The 21316-nt window shown below is 49.4% G+C and overlaps 1 protein-coding gene across 1 annotated transcript in view; it reads right to left on the reverse strand.

Moving 5' to 3' along the window:
- srcin1a (SRC kinase signaling inhibitor 1a) overlaps positions 1 to 19965 on the reverse strand; it is a gene marked incomplete at its 3' end in the record, with an annotated part of 173313 nt that extends 153348 nt beyond the window's left edge. The window contains exons 1-2 of the mRNA XM_078205274.1: positions 19885 to 19965; positions 11337 to 11387 (exon numbers count right to left, since the gene is read on the reverse strand). The remainder of the gene's footprint in view (positions 1 to 11336; positions 11388 to 19884) is intronic.
- Between the last annotated feature and the right edge of the window lie 1351 nt (positions 19966 to 21316).

Raw genomic sequence — 21316 nt, forward strand, 5'->3', positions numbered from 1 at the left:
CCCCCTCCCCCTCACCCATCACCATATATTTTTGATCCTCTCTATTGCTGTAATCTCCTTCAGCCCCACAGATATCGTTGCCTCTCTAATTCTATCCTCTGGTGCATTCCCAATGCGAATCGCTTCACCATTGGCGGCCATGCCTTCAGCTGCCTGGGTTCAAAGCTCTGGAATTCCCTCCCTAAACCTCTCTGCCTCGCTTTCCTCCTTTCAGATACACCTTAAGATCTACTTTGACCAAGCTTTTGATCGTCTGACCTAATATCTCCTCACATGGCTCTGTGTTCCTCATTCTACAATGCTCCTGTGAACCGCCTTGGGATAGTTCGTTATGTCAAAGGAACTATATAAATGATATTGTTGTTGAATAACCTGCCCAGACTTAACCCTTGGTAATCTCCTGCAGCAAGAGTTAACTCTCTGAAAAGGTAACGGGAAGAGAATCGGAGAGAACGACAGAACAGAAGTGACAAAGCTCACATCAATATCTCATCCTGTGATAAAGGCTGGCTCTGAATTTAATGGAAAACGCAGCAGCAGGCACTGTTCACAGATCAGTCGGAAATCTCTTATAGAAACAAGCAGCGGGATTTTCCAATAGAACGCTTCCTGTTTTTTTAAACTACTCTAGGATTTTCCATTCTCTGTTTCGGCTGAAAATCCTTTTCCCTGCGATAAGGAAATGTCCTCAACGGGAAATCCTTTCCTTCCAAGTGACCCGCACTCGGCAGGTCAGAGAGAGTTTGGTGGAACAGAGACTCATGACTTAAAGGATAAGATGTGACTCCTGATTCCTGGGCTGGTGCATTGACGCTGCTGATCGTAGCAATGAGTGCAGCACCGGCACTGCGTAAATCTCCGCAAAATGTGTCTGTATTCATTCACGGGACATGCTGCTCCGGTTTCTTCCCACAGCCCATGGATGTGCGGACTGGGTGCATTGGCCATGTGGAATTGCGTCTCGGTGTCCTGGGATGCGTGGATTGGAGGAGTTGGTGGGGTGGATGTGTGGGGCTGGGGGGATGGGACCTGGATGGGATTGTTGTCGGTGCAGGCTCGATGGGCTGAATGGCCTCCTTCTGCACTGTAGGGATTCTATGGGCATCGCTGGCTGGCCAGCATTTATTGCCCATTGCGAGTTGCCCGAGGGCAGTCGAGAGTCAAAGAACAAAGAACAGGAACAGGCCCTTCAGCCCTCCAAGCCTGCGCCAATCATGTTTACCTGTCTAACCAGCCGCTTGTATCCCTTTATTCCTTGTTTGTTCATATGCCTATTAAGGTAAGTCTTAAATGTCACTAACGTGTCTGCCTCAACCACCTCACTTGGCAGTGCATTCCAGGCCCCCACCACCCTCTGTGTAAAAAAACTTCCCCCGCACATCTCCACTGAACCTTTCCCCCCTTATCTTGAACTTGTGCCCCCTTGTAATTGTCATTTCCACCCTGGGAAAAAGCTTCCAATTGTTCACCCTCTCTCATAAATTTTATAAACTTCTATCAGGTCGCCCCTCAGCCTCCATCTTTCCAGGAAGAACAATCCCTGTTTATTTAATCTCTCCACATTGCTGTGGCTCTGGAGTCACATGTAGGCCAGAACAGATAAGGACGGCAGATTTCCTTCCCTAAAGGAAATTAGTGAACCAGATGGGTTTTCACGACAATTGACAATGGCTTCGTGGCCATCAATAGACTCTTAATTCCAGATATTTCAAATTCCACTATCTGCTGTGGTCAGGAGCACATAACCAAGAGATGACACACACAGAAGGATGCGAGTATCTATACTTCAGAATAATGCCCTAACCTTTCCCCAGTTAGTAACGGCTGCTCTCAGTTACGACTCGAGCACGCATTTCATTGTGACAGGATCGCGATGCTAACAGGAGATTCTCATGCAGGACAAGTTCTTGGGTTACAGAGGGGTAGCAGTTGTGCTGCCAGTCTGATAAATCCTCATTTAAAGTCTGCATTCAGTTCTGGGCACTGCACCTTGGGAACGATATACTGGCCTCTCAGGGTGTGCAGTGCAGATTCACCAGAATGCTAATGGGCCTGTTGGAGTCAACTCAAAATTAAAGGATACAAGATGGTTACCTGGCACAAAATGGACTCTGGGAAAAGACATTAAGATGTGCTGACTTGGGCACAGACATTGCACAGCGAGTTAAAACCTGTTAGTGTCTAAATTACTGCAGGAAATAGATCAGACCTTGAGGCACCTTAGCTTGAGATAAAGCAGAACCAAAACAATGAGTTTTGATAACGAGATCAGTCGTTGATGGGGGGCATGAATGCATAAATGTATCTACTCTACGTATAACGATGTGGTAACTGTCGATGTCTGTCCTTGTCTACTCGATGTATAACGATGTGCTAACGGCTAATGTCCATACTGTCCATTATTTGAAAACGTATAAAAGATGCTCAACTGCCATTGTAAAGTTGAGAAGGTGATTGCGCTCACTGCGGAGAGCCCAGCGCTTCTCCCAAAGCTTTGTCCGATAAAACTGCGTGTTGAATCTTTAAGTCTGACTCCGAGTGGTGATTTTCCCACCACAGGCCTAAAGGGTTAACTTGTGAAAATGAGTTGTAGAGACAAGGCTTGTGTTCCCTGGAGAATGAAAGATGAGGGTGGTGAACAGTCACTTGGTCGTTCAGAGCTGAAAGGAGAGACTTGTTGCTGAAGATTTTCAAATCAAACAACAAGTTCATTCTGTTGTTCACACCAGGCAGAGCACGGGACGTACTCAACCAGCCCACCAAACTCGAAATAAAACCTCTACTGTTGGACATGGTTCTGTGATTGGGCAACACTTGCTGAACAATCCTGAGTGCGCTAATAGCTACAATAACAACCAGTTTAAGACAATCAGTTCCACTCATAAAGTGGCCAGGAGTGACATACACAGGGACCATTCTCTGCAGGCAAAAGGAATGTGGCCAAGCCTTGCGCTTTTTCTGAATTACCCGGGAGCTTGGGGAGGCTGTTGTTTTCTCCATGGCAACACCTCAGCCAGAGGTGACCTGTCAACCTATCAGTACTCTTTCTTCCTGCAGTAGAAATTGTCGTGATAGTTTGAAATTTTGTATCCTTGTGTTTGTCCGAAGGAGTACAAGATGAAAAGCTTTGGCAACATGTCTCTCTTCAGAGCAATATTAAGGGGTGTTCCGGTAGGAATGTATACATTATTAATGCTGTTGATATCTCTCTATTTACCCTTTCTCCTGTGTGGTAGACTCCAGAACAAGAGGACACTACCTTAAAACTGAGTCAGCCTGCTCCAGGATGATGGTGGGAAGCATGGCTTCACACAAAGGGATATCTGGAATTCTCACTCCCAAAAACTGTTGAAAATTTCAAAATTTAGATGGATAGAATTATGTTCGGTAAGGATGTTAAGGTTTGATGAACCAAGGTGGGTGGATGGGGTTAGGATGTAGGTCAGTCAGGGCTGAATGATTTAACAGGTTCAAGGTGTTGAAGGGCCTTCTTCTAGTTCCTATGTTCTCCCCTCCCCCCCCCCGCAGCAGAATGGTATTCAGAGAGATGTTCTCTTCCCATGTGCCAGTTGGATGCCATCAGTCAGATTGCAACATGTCTCTACCCAATTGCTCCAAATCTCACCCACCCCCTACCATTCACATGAGGTTTCACAGGGCATTGGTGAGGCCGCAGCTGGAATATTGTGTGCAGTATTGGTCCACTTATTTGCGGAAGGATATATTGGCCTTGGAGGGAGTGCAGAGAAGGTTCACCAGGTTGATACCAGAGATGAGGGGTGTTGACTATGAGGAGAGACTGAGCAGATTGGGTTTGTATTCGTTGGAATTTAGAAGGCTGAGGGGGGATCTTATAGAGACCTATAAGATAATGAAGGGGCTGGATAGGGTAGAGGTGGAGAGATTCTTTCCACTTAGAAAGGAAGCTAGAACTAGAAGGCACAGCCTCAAAATAAAGGGGGGGTCAGTTTAGGACAGAGTTGAGGAGGAACTTCTTCTCTCAGAGGGTGGTGAATCTCTGGAATTCTCTGCCCACTGAAGTGGTGGAGGCTACCTTGTTGAATATGTTTAAATCATGGATAGATGGATTCCTGATCGGTAAGGGAATTAGGGGTTATGGGAATCAGGCGGGTAAGTGGAACTGATCCACTTCAGATCAGCCATGATCTTATTGAATGGCGGGGCAGGCTCGAGGGGCTAGATGGCCTACTCCTGCTCCTATTTCTTATGTTCTTATGTTCCCTTTATTATTGAATGGATTAGTACGCAGGGATGGGCAATGTCAGAGCAACAAGTCAGTGTGGGGAACTCTCACTGACATTGAGTGTTCACCAGATCTGGTTTCTATATTCAACTGAACAGACCTGTAGAAATCATGGAATATTTAAATATTTCATTTCGAATGAGGCAGTGGGGGCAAGTTAAAATCATAGAAATCATAGAAACCCTACAGTGCAGAAGGAGGCCATTCGGCCCATCAAGTCTGCACCGACCACAATCCCACCCAGGCCCCACCCCCACATATTTACCCACTTATCCCTCTAATCTACGCATCCCAGGACTCTAAGGGGCAATTTTTAACCTGGCCAATCAACCTAACCCGCACATCTTTGGACTGTGGGAGGAAACCGGAGCACCCGGAGGAAACCCACGCAGACACGAGGAGAATGTGCAAACTCCACACAGACAGTGACCCGAGCCGGGAATCGAACCTGCGACCCTAGAGCTGTGAAGCAGCAGTGCTAACCACTGTGCTACCGTGCCGCGCTATTGTGCTACCGTGCCGCCCTATGTTGGATACCACAGTGATCATATCCAGGGCGAGGTGGATAGTTACTGTGCTGTAAGGAGAGTGTGTCCACAGTGTAACCTGTGCACAGTGCGGCCGTGACAGAGGATCATTATCAGATTGCTATAAATAAACAATTGCTGGATTCCAAGCTGAAAAAGCACAAGATGTTTCCTCAGTGGTTTTCACAATTGCATCAACATACCTGTGATGGGTGCAAAGACAAACTCCCATCCATCACGCCATGGTGTCTCTGGATGCATTGAGCCATCTGGTTTGAGCTCTGCTGATAGTGTTGAACACGTGAAGGAGAGATCGTCAACATAGGACACAAGCACAGGCTGCCAAAGGCAGTCAGCCGCACTGGCAAAACCGGAATGGGCATTCATCGCACACACAATAGTTTCCATTTGCAGAACAAACACTCTCTCCACATATCCCTGTTCATTTGAGACACAGAAACATGAAGCCCGCCTTCCCACGCAGCAGCACGGCTTATAAGCTGGAGGGAGAGACAAGCTGCACAGATGGACAGGACAGATGGCAGCGAGATGTCCTCACAGCTTCATCCTGGCACCATTCTCCATCTCAACTTGTGGCTTCTCTCTCTCTCGCTCTCTCCCTACTGCTTCAATCACTCTCACATCTCGGAGTAAGTGTCAGCAAAAAGCAGAGGCAGCCCGGGGAGAATGTGCACTGCTCCCCACCCCCAATCCTCATCTTTTACACTCTCATATAACCCAATACCCAACATTTAACCTGATGGAGAATAAGGCGACTTGCTTATCTGTGAATAAACATCCCAAAGTCCTGCCCACCAGGAATTGGAGCTGTTCCATGGAAGGCCTTTGCAGAGGGTGGGGAGAGTCAGAACCGCATCCAAACCCAAGTGACCGAGATGAAAAAGATGTTACTAAAGCACTGCCCCACCCAATTCCCCGAACATTTAATTATTAACAGACGGCCTGCTTGCTCTGAGAGCTGGGGAATGTATTTGTTTTTTCTGTTTTTTTGGGATGGGAGGGAATGCCTTTTTCTGCTGATTGAATTGACACTGCGAGAAGAAGGATCCTTGGAGAGCCAACCTCAGTGAGTGAGTGTGGAGTGTATCCACACAGTGCTGCCTCTATGCATGTTCCTATTCTTCCTGTCCATGTATGGGGTAAGTGTGTGATTCCGTGTGACTCTGTGGGGCCTGGATGTACACGGTTTGATTCTCCCCAGTCTGACTCTCCAGTGTCTGACTGTGTGGGTGTGGTGTCCAATACGGGACTGTGCAGCATGATTGCGGAAGGGTGGCTGCATGGGGGGATGGCCACATAGGGGGGGTGCTGGTTGCATGGGCAGTGTGTGGCTGCATGGGGGGGGTGTGGCTGCACAGGGGGGTGTAGCTGCATGGGGGGGTGTGGCTGCACAGGGGGGTGTAGCTGCATGGGGGGGTGCCTGCATGGGGGGGGTGTGGCTGCATGGGGGGGGTGGCTGCACGGGGGGTGGTGGCTGCACGGGGGGGGGGGGGCGGCTGCATGGGGGGGGTGGCTGCATGGGGGGGTGGCTGCACGGGGGGTGGTGGCTGCATGGGGGGTGGTGGCTGCATGGGGGGTGGTGGCTGCATGGGGGGGGTGGCTGCATGGGGGGGGGGTGTGGCAGCACGGGGGGGTGGCTGCACGGGGGGTGGTGGCTGCATGGGGGGGGTGGCTGCACGGGGAGGTGTGGCTGCACGGGGGTGTGTGGCTGCACGGGGGGGTGGTGGCTGCACGGGGGTGTGTGGCTGCACGGGGGGTGTGGCTGCATGGGGGGTGTGGCTGCATGGGGGGGATGGTTGTATGGCAGTGGTGTGGCAGCACCAGTGCGGTACCCCCACATCTGGAGACTGCACCCACAGTTTGGGATCCACACTTTCAGAGAGATACACAGCTTATGGAGAGAGTGAGAAGACGTGCTCCCAGGAAAATGGAAAGCAGCCTTATGAGGAACGGTTAAGAATTCTGGGATTACAACTTTTCGAGATGAGAAGGCCGATTTGTGAGTCAGTTGAAGTTTACAAATTGAATCATGGGATGGAACATAAGGACATAAGAAATAGGAGCAGGAGTCGGCCATCTAGCCCCTCAAGCCTGCCCCGCCATTCAATAAGATCATGGCTGATCTGATAGTGGGTTCAGTTCCACTTACCCGCCCGCTCCCCATAACCCTTAATTCCCTTAATGGTTAAAAATCTATCTATCTGTGACTTAAACACATTTAACGAGGTAGCCTCTACTGCTTCATTGGGCAGAGAATTCCAAAGATTCACTACCCTCTGGGAGAAGAAGTTCCTCCTCAACTCTGTTCTAAATTGACTCCCCCGTATTTTGAGGCTATGCCCCCTAGTTCTTGTTTCCATTGTAAGTGGAAATAACCTCGCTGCTTCTACCCTGTCTAGCCCCTTCATTATCTTGTATGTCTCTATAAGATCTCCCCTCAACCTTCTAAACCCCAATGAGTACAGGCCCAGTCTACTCAATCTCTCCTCATAAGCTAACCCCCTCATCTCCGGAATCAACCTGGTGAACCTTCTCTGCACCCCCTCCAAACCTAATATATCCTTTCTTAAATAAGGGGACCAAAATTGTACACAGTACTCTAGGTGCGGCCTCACCGGTACCCTGTACAGTTGCAGCATGACCTCCCTGCTTTTATACTCCATCCCCTTCGTGATAAAGGCTAACATTCCTTTTGCCTTCTTGATCACCTGCTGCACCTGCAAACTGAGTTTTTGTGATTCATGCACAAGGACCCCCAGGTCCCTCTGCACAGTAGCATGTTGTAATGTTTCACTGTTTAAATAATAGTCCATTTTACTATTATTCCTTCCAAAATGGATAACCTCACACTTACCGATGTTATACTCCATCTGCCAGATCCTTGCCCACTCACTTAGCCTATCCAAATCTCTCTGCAGACTCTCTGTGTCCTCCACGCAATTCGCTTTCCCACTCATCTTTGTGTCATCCGCAAACTTTGTTACCCTACACTCGGTCCCCTCCTCCTGGGAATTTTCCCATCCCGGCTGCCACGGGAATTGCAGCGGGTGGGACACGGACCACGCGAAGGTCCATTGCCCTCGGGCGGGATTTTCCGGTCTTGGGACGAGCGCGGCCGGAAAATCCCACCCGAGGTCTAATTGCGAGTTCTCTCGCAATTTCAGCATTTTGCGTAAAAACTACAGAAATCTGATTCACATCCTGATCGTCACAATTTATTTTCACAGTGGACTGTGGATGTTTGGAATGCTTTGCCTGGTTTAGCTGCCAATGCTGAAAATGTAATGACTTTTCGAAGCTTTGTCAGAGACAGTGTGTGGTGTGTGTGTGTATTGTCTGTGTCTTGTTGCTGTTGTTCCTGTTTTAATTCTGTGCCGACGTGCTTTGCACTGAATGGCAACAAGGATAAATAAAGTTCATTAATAAGACACTCACATGTATACACACAGACACATAAGCCTGCAGATTATCATGGCTAAACAAGGAACTTAATCAGAAACTGAGTACCAATGTACCAATCAGTAGGCACCAGTGGGGTGGCTGGCAGATCCGTCAATGGCACTGATGGTGCTATGGAGATTTTTGGAAATATTCCATCGACTGAAGACAGTAATAAGGGGATTCAAAATAATGTTCGGCTAATATTCATCGGCAAACATTCTACCCGATGGAGGAACTCGATTGCTGCTGAGAATTGACCCAACGATCATTCTACAATTCATTTACTATACAGCTGATGGACTGGTTGGGCCGAAGGGCCTGTTTCCGTGCTATACCGCTTTCTGACTCTCTGATAATTATCAATGTTGCATTTCTTCCCCAATAGAACTTGCAGCAATCTCAATCCCACTTCCCCTCCTTATTTTTCAATTATTTCTTTCTCCTGAATTACAACTGAATCAATGATAGAATCATTGAGTCCCTACAGTGCAGATGGAGGCCATTCGGCCCATCGAGCCTGCCCTGACCACAATCCCACCCAGGCCCTATTCCCGTAACCCCACATCTTTACCCTGCTAATCCCCCTGACACTAGGGTCAATTTAGCACGGCCAATCCACCTAACCCGCACATCTCTGATGCTTCCTTTTCTAGCTCACACGCTTTGGGTGATAATTTCTTTCCAGCTCCCCTTCATATTTGGAACATTTTACCCAGAGACATTTGAACCCAGCGAAGCACTCGTACTGCTTCACTCTTGTCCATGAATAAAGTCTATGTTAGCTCAGCATTACACTCACACTCGCTTATCTTTCTTCCTGTTTGTTTTTTTTTGGACAGTCAATGCCGTTTAGCAGTTCAGTGAGATCATTCCTAACACATGATGCAGTGACCACCGCCCCCACCCCCCACCCCCCACCCCGAGCAGTCCCACATCGCAGGGACATTGATGGGACTGTGCCATTTTTCAGTTCAAGAGCTGCCTAACATTCCTGAGCGAACGCTCATGCATCAGGTTAATAACTGTCCTTTAAGCAATTTGATTACTTTCTGTGATTACCTACAGGGGGGGTTGCTCACACAGCGATGTATTGGGGGAATGGCTGAGGGCACTGCCCCCTCACTGATCACACTCTGCAATTATTCCAATACTCTCCTGCAAACACCTGTGGAGTTCATAGACACTGTACATAGAATCCCTACAGTGCAGAAGGAGGCCACTTGGCCCATCGAATCTGCACCGACCACAATCCCATCCAGGCCCTATCCTCATAACCCCATGCACTTACCCTAGCTAGTCCCCCTGATACTAAGGGGCAATTTAGCATGGCCAATCCACCTTACCCGCATATCTTTGGAGTGTGGGAGGAAACCGGAGCACCCGGAGGAAACCCACACAGACACGGGGGGAGAATGTGCAGACTCTGCACAGACAGTGACCCAAGCCGGGAATCGAACCCGGGTCCCTGGCGCTGTGAGGCAGCAGTGCTAACCACTGTGCCACCGTGCCGTACACGGAGGTTCATCCAAAACTCTGCTTCTGGGGTCTAACTCACAGCAAATCATGTTAATTCATCACCTCAGTGCTCACTGATCTCAGCCCAACAATATCTCAATTATAAAATTCTTATCCTGTGGTTCACATCTCTCCATGGCCTCACCCTATCTCTGTAACCATAGAAAGCATTCTTTCTGGTTGTATCCCAGCTTGGTATGGCTCCTGCTCTGACCAAGACCGCAAGAAGCTACAAAGAATTGTGAATGTAACCCAGACCATCACGCAAACCAACCTCCCATCCATTGACTCTGTCTACACTTCCCGCTGCCTCGGAAAAGCAGTCAGAATAATTAAGGACCCCACGCACTCCAGGCATTCTCTTTTTCACCTTCTTCTGTCGGGAAAAAGATACAAAAGTCTGAGGACACGTACCAACCAACACGTACCAAACCAAGAACAGTTTCTTCCCTGCTGCCCTCAGACTTTTGAATGGTCCTACCATACATTAAGTTGATCTTTCTCTACACCCTAGCTGTGACTGTAATATTATATTCTGCACCCTCTCCTTTCCATCTCCCCTATGTACTCTATGAACGGTATACTTTGTCTGTACAGCGTGCAAGAAACAATACTTTTCATTGTAAACCAATACATGTGACAATAATAAATCAATTCAATTCAATAATCTTCCTCAGCCGTGCTACCCTCCCAGATATCTGTACTCCTCCAATTTCAGACTCTTGCACAATCCCTGATTTTAATCACTCTACCACTGGTGTCCTCAGCTGTATAGGGTCAAGGTTTTGGAAGTCCCTCTCTGCACCTCTCTCTTCCCCTTTAACAGCCTCCCTGAAAACCTACTCCCTTGACCAGGATTTGGTTCACCTGTCCCAACGTTTCTCCATGTGGCTTGGTGTCAAAGTTTGTTTGATAATGCTCCTGTGAAGGACCTTGGGACATTCTTACTATATTAAAGGCACTACATAAATGCAAGTTGTTGTTTTAACATTCCAATCTTCTTTCAAGGGCCAGCGAGCTTTGCCATCTTTTAACCCCTATGCACCTCTTTGTGTCCCGCCCTCCGCAGCGGTCTGTCCAGACAACGACCACATTGATGGCATAGAATTATAAACATAGAAACTAGAAGCAGGAGGAGGCCATTCGGCCCTTCGAGCCTGCTGCGCCATTCATTTTGATCATGGCTGATCATCAAATTCAATATCCTGATCCCACCTTCCCCCCATATCCCTTGGTCCCTTTAGCCCCAAGAGCTATATCTAATTTCTTCTTGCAATCAGACTTCAACTATTTTCTGTGGTGGTGAATTCCACACATTCACCACTCTCTGATGAAGAAATTTCTCCTCACCTCAGTTCTAAAAGGTTTACCTCTTATCCTCAAACTATGACCCCTAGTTCTGGATTCCCCCACCATCGGGAACATTCTTTCTGAAACTACCCTGTGAAAGATCAAAGAGAGTGACAGGTACACCCTTGTCACTGGACTGGGGACCGAATCCTCTCTCCATTTACACTTCTAGGTCAAGGCATTCTGGTTCAAACATTTTCTGGATGAGTTTTACTCACCTTTGTTCGTTTTTCGGGGTTGATGAGGTGGAAGTCTCCTCTCCTTGTTGGCTGTAAGGGGTGTACGGACACAAAATGAGCTTGGGGCCAGGCCAACCCAATCAATGGGCGCAAGACACAGAGAATAAACTGTGAAATAACAGAAACCTTACAGGAGCACATTGAGAAGCACGACTGAGGAAGGGGGTTTCAGGCACATTGATGGGATGCGGTAGAGGGGGTTCAGAGGATGTAGAATCTTACAGCACACATGGTGGCCACTCAGCCCACCTACCCTGTGATAGCTCTTCAAAAGATCTAACTAATTAGTCCCATTCCCCCGCTCTTTCCACATTGCCCTATGATTTTTCCCTTTCTCAAATACTGATTCGATTTCCTTTTCCAAGTTACTATTGAATCTGCTTCTACCGCATATTCAGACAGCGCATCCCACGTCGCAACACCCTCTCCCCATAAAAATAACATTCTCATCACCTGCTGCCCACAACTTGGACAATTCATTCAAATATTAAATTGTTACAGACTCATGGGTCTCAGAAATACTAAATGTTGACCTTGCAGATGGGACTAAAAGAGTCATAATGACATAGAAGGAGGCCATGCAGCCCATCAACTCAATGCTAGCTCTCTGTAGAATCATAGCATCACAGTCGGAGGCCATTCAGCCCATCAAGTCTGTAATTTTTAAAAGCGGCATCTCGGCCTTTTGGCTAAGATGCAAATGAGCTCAAGTCTTGGAGGAGGATCCTCCCCCTTCTCCAATCAGCTTGACTCATGTAGATCAGGCCCAGGACAGGGTGGTTTTGGTCTCCCGCCCTGTCTTGTCAGCCTGGATCTGAAATGTCTCAACTTGTTGAGACTCTGAATTGGATTTGATTTGATTGAATTGGAAAAGTTAAAAAAAAAAATCTGTACTGAAACCTACCCAGGCTTACCACATAATGCCACGTATTTACCTCGCTAATCCCCCCTAACCTATGTATCTCAGGACAGTAAGGAGCAATTTAGCATGGACAATCCACCAAATCTGCACATCCTTGGACTGTGGGAGGAAACAGGAGCACCCGGAGGAAACCCAAGCAGGCACGGGGAGAACATGCAAACTCCACACAGACAGTCACCCAAGGCCAGAATCAAACCCAGGTCCCTGGCGCTGCGAGGCAGCAGTGCTAACCACTGTGCCACCGTTCTGCCAATCGAATCTTCCACTCTATCCCTATAGTCCTGCAAGTTTAACTTCCCTCAATCTCTGTTGGGAAACATTGATCTTCTCCACTTCCAGCAGCCTCATGGCAACAAGTTCCCACCCATAACCACCCACTGTATAAAAACATTCTCCCTCACATTTACCCTGTTGTGCCAAAAATCTTAAATTGATGCCTTCTGGGCCTCCCAACATCAGCTGATTTTTTTTTTATTATTCATTCCTGGGACATGGGCGTTGCTGGCTGGCCAGTATTTATTGCCCATCCCTAGTTGCCCAAGGGCAGTTTAGAGTCAACCACATTGCTATGACTCTGGAGTCACATGTAGGCCAGACCGGGTAAGGACGGCAGATTTCCTTCCCTAAAGGACATGAGTGAACCAGATGGGTTTTTCCGACAATCGACAATGGTTTCATGGTCATCAGTAGATTCTTAATTCCAGGTATTTTTATTGAATTCAATTTCCACCATCTGCTGTGGCGGGATTCGAACCCGGGTCCCCAGAACACTAGTTGAGTTTCTGGATTAATGGTTTGGTGATAACACCACTAGGCTATCGTCTCCCCCTCAAATGGGAATTGAAAATTTCCAGCACTTCGCCTACACCCAGCAAAATGCCAACTCCACGATCCTGTCAATCACCACAAAACTCATAGAAATCAAGAGATGAACTTTACACTCCGCCAGTGGCCAGTTTTGAAGGCACTGGCAGTGGGGGAGCTGTGACCACATCAAATCCAGGGAGGGGGCCTTCCCCCCCATCTCCCCAGCCGCCCCCGCCCTGTCTGAAATTTTACCGGGTGCTCAGGAGGAATTTAAGGCCCTCTCACCTGCCCCACGCGCAGCGGACCTGGGTGCTCTGTAAAACTTCAGCCCCACAAAGTTGCTGTAAAAATCACGAGTTGCTTTTTACCCCAAACTTAAATCAATGGCAGCTGGTTTATAATCCGCATTCGAGGCTGATTCAATCTCTAACAATACCTGGTGCATCTGAAAATGTTTCACAAAAGACTTTGTGAACATTCTACCTGCTGCGAGTTGTGTATTCTGTCTCATTAGACAGAGGATCACGTGTACCAGCCTATCACATCTCTGCTTTGCAGACTTGGTGAATGAGGCAGCTTTCTATTTTGATTGACAGTTCCGCATCCAAACATCTCCTACAGCTGGGTACGAGTAACTAACATTGATTTATGCAAAGTGGGCAAACTCTGTATCCTGCCATCCTCTTACCCACCTTGTCTACCTCTCCCTCTCTCACCTCTCCCTCTCTTGGGTACAGGCTAAAAAATCTCTCTGGATGTCCAGGGTTCCACAGATCCCAGTCTGTGCAGCACAGTGCACTGGCTCAAACCTTCTGCTATAGTTCCGGTAGCTCTTTTCAATGGGTTAATAATTCCCCACGTCCATTCCCATCTGAATTATATAACTATTTAACAAATTTAAATTGACCAACATAGGATTTCTGAAACATTTTAATACTTTAATCACCACTTTGAGCTCTGTAGGAATAAGAACCATTTTTAAAAAATCATTCGTGGGACATGGGCGTCGCTGGCTGGCCAGCATTCAGTGCCCATCCCTACTATTCATGTGGGCAGCACGGTGGCACAGTGGTTAGCACTGCTGCCTCACAGCGCCAGGGTCCCAGGTTCAGTTCCCAGCTTGGGGTCACTGTCTGTGTGGAGTCTGCACGTTCTCCCAGTGTCTGCGTGGGTTTCCTCCGGGTGCTCCGGTTTCCTCCCACAGTCCGAAAGACGTGCTGGTTAGGTGGATTGGCCGTGCTAAATTCTCCCTCCGTGTACCCCGAACAGGCGCCGGAGTGTGGTGACTAGGGGATTTTCACAGTAACTTCATTGCAGTGTTAATGTAAGCCTGCTTGTGACACTAATAAATAAACCAATCACAGCCCGCCCTCAGTGCCAGCTCTCTTCCTGCTCTGAAGCAGGAACCATCGTATCTAACACGGAATCAGAAAATCCAATCATTCCCGTTAACGCAGGAACGTTGGCCTCTGTTCCCCGTTTTTAGCGTCTTGCTTCCAATCAAAGACATGTGTCAGGAGAGAGTTAAAAGCAGAGCCCAGCACAAGGGGAACAAAGACACTGAGGGCAAAATCTTACCAAAGAATGACAGAGTGTTGGTTCCGGTGGGGAAATCAGACCGATTCCCACTGACGGAGCTGCCGTGTTTTCGGGTCGAATTTTATGCCTCATCAGTAATAGTTTCTATATCCACGTATATCGCGCGGTCCCCCTGATTCGCCCGCCCCACAACAACCCTCAGATCTAGCAAGCACTGGGGGGGGGGGGGCTCCACAGAATTGGCTCCCCAGCACCTGTTTCACAACGACTGCAGGGGGTGGCAGGCAGGGCGGTGGCACTGTGTGTTTCAGAGGGGGCTCTCACCAGGAGGCTGGATGGAGTGGAGCAGAGGCGGGACACACTCTAACCACCCCCCAACAACCCTCCCCGCGCCCCCCCCCCCAACCTTCAGGAGACAAGCAGGGTCACCATCCGCCACCCTGGGGTGCAGTGGCAGCCCTGGCCAGTGTAAGCGCTCTCCAGAAGAGGATAGGGCAGCAGTGTTGGAGATAGATGAATCATCTTCTCCGCTCAGCCAGGGTAAGTGAACCACCCCCAGCCTCAATCATCCTCCGTCTCCCACTGGAAGCCTTGCACACCCCTCGCACCCCTAACCCTTTCTCTCACTCCCACCTTGGCCTTTGCCAACACCAGGACCCCGCACCCCCCTCCCCCGACACACATAATCACCATGTTCCCTCAGTAGCTCCTCACACTCCAGCTTGCACCCAAGCCCCTTGCTGCCACACCTCATCACCATCTTAAATGTCAACACTCCCACCTACACTCTCCCTCTCTGTGTGGTTGCTGGACAAACTCAACCACAACAGGCACCAGTGGGCACAGCTGGCTAGAGTTGTGCCTGACTTGAGAATTTGCTCGCATTTTGAGGAGCGAGCTCTCGAGCTGGCCGGGGAGGGGGAAGAGTGTGTCTGCGCTGCTGGTGAACTGGGGACAGCAGAGAAACATGAGGATCCTCAACACACCTGCTGTTATTCCTCAAATCATAGAATCCCTACAGTGCAGAAGGAGGCCATTCAGCCCATTGAGCCTGCACCAACCACAATCCCACCCAGGCCCTATCCCCATAATGCCACTAATCCCCCAGGGACAATTTAGCATGGCCAATCAACCTAACCCGCACACCATTGGAGCGTGGGAGGAAACCTACACAGACACGGGGAGAATGTGCAAACTCCACATAGGCAGTGACCGGAGGCCGGAATTGAACCTGGGTCCCTGGCGCTGTGAGGCAGCAGTGCTAACCACTGTGCCACCGTGCCGCCCTAGCAGTGAGCAAGTCAGTAATCAATGTTCCCCCCCTCTCCCCTGAATGCACTAATGCCATGTCCCTTCTCTTACAGGCTGGCCAGCAGAATGGGCCGGACCATCCTCTTGCCCCCTGGTCCCGCGGCGGGTTTCCCGCTATTCCACCGTCGAGGGGCCGGGAAGATCGGAAACTTCGCCGACGCGAATTGCGCTCTTCGGATTTTGAGCATGCCCCGTCATTCCCGCAGACGCAGAGTGCGAGCTCAAAATCGCCCCGAGTTTTGACATTCTGGCTGGAATGTTACCGTCCCGCCCGCCACGGGAATCGGAGCGGGCGAGGGACGGACCACGGAAAGGTCCAGTGACCTCGGGCAGGATTTTCTAGTTTAGGGGCGAGCGAGACTGGAAAATCCCATTCTCGATATCCAAAGGGCTGGATTTTGTTTCCCAATCGGTTGCGCTGATGAAAGATCCATCATAAAGATGTCACGTTACTGATGTGACATCATTACACTCTTTTCTGATCATTGGCAACGTGCACAGGTGCTGAACTCAGAGCCCAGCGGCCATTTTGAAATCATTAATTAACCAGCTGCTAAACTTGTTAACCGTCCAATCAGCTGCAAGTTTCCATTTCCCATTGCACCAATCAAGCATCAGAAGCAAGAAATGTTTACCAATCTTTTACGCCAACTGTAAGGAGGTGGGACAAGGGTGTGAGGGAAGGCCTTGGTGTTGGGGCCATGGCTGAACGAAGCAGCAGATTCCACTGGGGAAGATGGCAGTGTCCGTACGGTGTTTAATCACATTTCTAAAAACCTTTACAATTCCAGCCACAACTGCAGCGTTATCCCAGCCTAGAGTGCGCCAATTCTCAGAACCCACAGCTTATAGACTCACACCAACGTGTGATTCATACTCCACTGTGAATGCAGCTGCTAAACTATATTAATTTTTATGTTAGCTCAAAGCCACACAAGCTACATTATAAATATAGCAGCTAAAACGGGTATGTGTATCTGGCCCTGGTAATAACTGCACGGTCAGGAATGAGAAAGGGGAATGGGTTCTGGTCAGGGGACAAGGTTCCTTTGCAACTCCAGTTGGTCTCCTTACTACCAACCAGCTTTGAACCGCCCGTCCAACACTGAATTGGACGTACAGAGTGGACCATCAGTTTCCGTTCCGCAGCACTCACCCACTCCACTGAGGGGCGTAAAGCCAGCTCCATGCGTTACATAGAAACATAGAAACTAGAAGCAGGAGGAGGCCATTCAGCCCTTCCAGCCTGCTCCACCATTCTATATGATCATGGCTGATCATCAAATTCAATATCCTGATGCCCCCTCCCCCCCCACCCCCCATATCCCTTGATCCCTTTAGCCCCAAGAGCTATATCTAATCGTGGGCAGCACTGTGGCACAGTGGTTAGCACTGCTGCCTCAGAGCGCCAGGGACCCGGGCTCAATTCCAGCCTTGGGTCACTGTCTGTGCAGAGTTTGCACGTTCTCCCTGTGTTTGTGTGGGTTTCCTCTGGATGTCCCTGTTTCCTTCCACACTCCAAAGATGTGCAGGTTAGGTGGATTGGCCATGCTAAATTGTGTCCCAAGATGTGTAGATTAGGGGAATTAGCAGGGTAGATATGTGGGGTTACAGGGATAGAGGGTAGTGGGATGCTCTGACGGAGAGTCGGTGCAGGCTTGATGGGCTGAATGGCCTCCTTCTGCACTGTAGGCGCAGTAAGAAGTCTCACAACACCAGGTCAAAGTCCAACAGGTTTACTTGGTAGCACGAGCTTTCGGAGTGTCGCTCCTTCATCAGGTGAGTCAGGTGAAGGGACAGCACTCCAAAAGCTCGTGCTACCAAATAAACCTGTTGGACTTTAACCTGGTGTTGTGAGACTTCTTACTGTGCCCATCCCAGTCCACACCATCTGCACTGTAGGGATTCTATGGGATTCTATGATACGATGATTTCATGATTCTAATTTCTTCTTGAAATCACACAATGTTTTGGCCTCAACTACTTTCTGTGAATTCCACAGATTCACCACCCTCTGGGTGAAGAAATTTCTCCTCACCTCAGTTCTAAAAGGTTTATCCCTGATCCTCAAACTATGACCTCTAGTTCTGGACTCCCCCATCATTGGGAACATTCTTTCTGAATTTACCCTGTCTGACCCTGTTAGAATTTTATAAGTTTTCTCAGTGCTGAAGAGTCCCAAAGAGAGATTCTCCAAGAGACGGCAGTACAATATCACAGCAAACCCAAACTAAACCCCCCGTCAGTGCAATACCACACTCCCCAATTGCTACTTACTTCTCTCTCACTGATATACAGATTAGTTGTGGTTTACAAGTGAGTAATAAGGCTATTCGCTGACTAAAGTTTAATGAATGGGTTCAAATGACAAGCAGAGGAACCAAACTCAAGCAGCTTATGAAGATTTGAACCCCTTGATTGCATTCCTAATCTGCATTCTGCAGTGTAATCAGACTAAATGAGGACTAATGACAGCAGAAGAAGGCAAATGGGCTGATTGATGTCTGTAAGACTGTCGTAATATCACAGTCGTGTATAGATGACTGGTAGAAGGCTCCCGGGAGGATGGTAATGAGAGAATTCTGCATCTCAAATGCAAAATTAAACGATAATTAAGAGCTTCGTTACAAAGTGTGATCTCATCACTTGTTCCGACAGCGCATTCTCGATGCACCTAGCCAAAATGACAGTTCAAATTAGAAGTGAGTCAATAAAGTTAGAATACTGATCAGGCGTGATCTTGCCAAATGGTAGAAAGAGCTCGAGGGGTTGAATGGCCTCCTCCTCTCCCTCTGTTCCTGAGTGACTGTAACAGGAATTTCACTTCAATCTAACCCTCTCAATCTATCTTTTACACTCAGTTAAACTGTTAAATCTGTCGGTGGAATTTGTAACTCTTTCTCTCTTGCCTGTTATCTCAATTAATATTTTTAACCCTGCAGTTAATCACTCTTCTGTAATTTATCTCAGAGTAGTGTCTGGATTCTTTAATGAGCCAGTTCAGGTGATTATGATAACAAGTCTGTACAGGGACGTGTGCCCCATCTTACAGGAATCCCTCAGAGAATTATCTGCTCAAAGCCTTGCCAAAAAACAAACTCTGCTCCGTCAAAACAGACAAATTGTTTCCACACCGATATATTGGGTGTCTGTCTCGCCCCCTGACCTGCTGCTGGATCGATGGAAGCTTCTCAGTGATTCCCCAGACAGGTGGCCCATTGCAACCTTCAATGGATGACGGGAGGTGGGGAGGTGGAATTCAACTACAGAAGCTTCACAGCCAGCAAGGGGGTTCTGCCCCCAACTGGGAGGAGTCGGAAGCAGAATCTCCCGGCTGAGTTTTCCTGGGGCTGTCTCCACTGGCAGGCAATGAGTAACCAGCGGGCTTGGTGCCCAATCATTTCATTATCTTACCAGTCAGCATCACAGTGTGAAGTGTTCGTTCACTGGGGGAACGCATGTACAAAATGTAAATGGACATTTTCAGTCTCCAATCTTTCCCGGGAAACTCCAGCTTTATCCACAATTGAAACACTCCAGAGTTCCTCAGTAGATTAAACAGAGAGGTTGTTCTTTGACAATGTCCAAACAGCACTCGGGATTGCTGTTGACTTCAGGGCACCAGTAGTACAGGCTGTACAAACTGTGAACTGCACTGAGATTGGCACATATCAGAACCAAGTTTCACACAGACTGAAAGCCAATTCCCTGGACGAAACCTAAGCAGGTTGACCAGTTCGCAAAAACTTAACTCGGAGAAAATCCATTTTGGATCTTACCTCGGATCCAGCTGTTTAAAAACCGACTACAGTTTGGTTGTCAGGCGTACAGGTTCCAGAGTCAACAAGTGTTCCCGCCCCAGTCCCTCCCCCACACACTCTGTACCTGTCAGCAAGACAACTCTCCCGTCTTTAAGGCCTAAGTGGGAGATTTAGAGAAAACACTGACCGTCACAGAGAGAAAAGACAGCAGCCCATGTTCAAATCTTCCTCTTGTAAATTCCACAGGCTCCTTCCTATCCCGTACAAGCTATGAATGGGATTGCTTCTCCACTGGCAATGCAGTGAATCACTTTGTCAAACGAGCCCTTGTCACCCGAGTTTTCTGGCAAGTTCCCAAAGGGGAGGGGCAAGGCACTCTTAGAGATTCACTGCCAACACCAGAGATAAGACAGAGGCACTGAAAGAGGAGGAACAGAGTGCGAGGGGAGACTGTGCGAGGGGAGACTGTGCGAGGGGAGACTGTGCAAGGGGAGTGAGGGTGAGGAGAGAATAGATGAGGGGAGAGTGCACGAGGGTTTTCTTTATTCATGGGATGTGGGCGCCGCTGGCTGGCCAGCATTTATTGCCCATCCCGAGTTGCCCTTGTTCAAAGAGCAGTTGAGAGTCAACCACATTGCTGTGGCTCTGGAGTCACATGTAGGCCAGACTGGGTAAGGACGGCAGATTTCCTTCCCTAAAGGATATTAGTGAACCAGATGGGTTTTTCTGACAATTGGCAGTGGTTTCATGGTCATCATTAGATTCTTAATTCCAGATATTTTTTATTGAATTCAAATTCCACCAACTGCCGTGGTGGGATTCGAACCCGGGTCCCCAGAACATGAACTGAGCTTCTGGATTAATAGTGGCGATAATGCCACTAGGCCATCGCCTGCCCTTAAGGCGAGGGGAGAGTGTACAAGGGTGAGAGGAGAATTTGTGAGGGGAGAGTGAGTGAGAGCGAGGGGAGAGTATGCGAGGGTGGGGGGGAGAGTGTGCGAGGGTGGGGGGGAGAGTGCGTGAGGCTGGGAGGAGAGTGCGTGAGGCTGGGGGGAGAGTGCGTGAGGGTGGGGGGAGAGTGCGTGAGGGTGGGGGGAGAGTGCGTGAGGGTGGGGGGGAGAGTGTGTGAGGGTGGGGGGGAGAGTGTGTGAGGGTGAGGGGAGAGTGCGAGGGTGGGGGGGGAGAGTGCGCGGGGGTGGGGGGGAGAGTGCGCGGGGGTGGGGGGGAGAGTGCGCGGGGGTGGGGGGGAGAGTGCGCGGGGGTGGGGGGGAGAGTGCGCGAGGGTGGGGGGGAGAGTGTGTGAGGGTGGGGGGAGAGTGCGCGAGGGTGGGGGGGAGAGTGCGCGAGGGTGGGGGGGAGAGTGCGCGAGGGTGGGGGGGAGAGTGCGCGAGGGTGGGGGGGAGAGTGCGCGAGGGTGGGGGGGAGAGTGCGCGAGGGTGGGGGGGAGAGTGCGCGAGGGTGGGGGGGAGAGTGCGCGAGGGTGGGGGGGAGAGTGCGCGAGGGTGGGGGGGAGAGTGCGCGAGGGTGGGGGGGAGAGTGCGCGAGGGTGGGGGGGAGAGTGCGCGAGGGTGGGGGGGAGAGTGCGCGAGGGTGGGGGGGAGAGTGCGCGAGGGTGGGGG

The sequence above is a fragment of the Mustelus asterias genome, unplaced genomic scaffold, assembly GCF_964213995.1.
Source record: "Mustelus asterias unplaced genomic scaffold, sMusAst1.hap1.1 HAP1_SCAFFOLD_647, whole genome shotgun sequence".
NCBI lineage: Eukaryota > Metazoa > Chordata > Chondrichthyes > Carcharhiniformes > Triakidae > Mustelus > Mustelus asterias.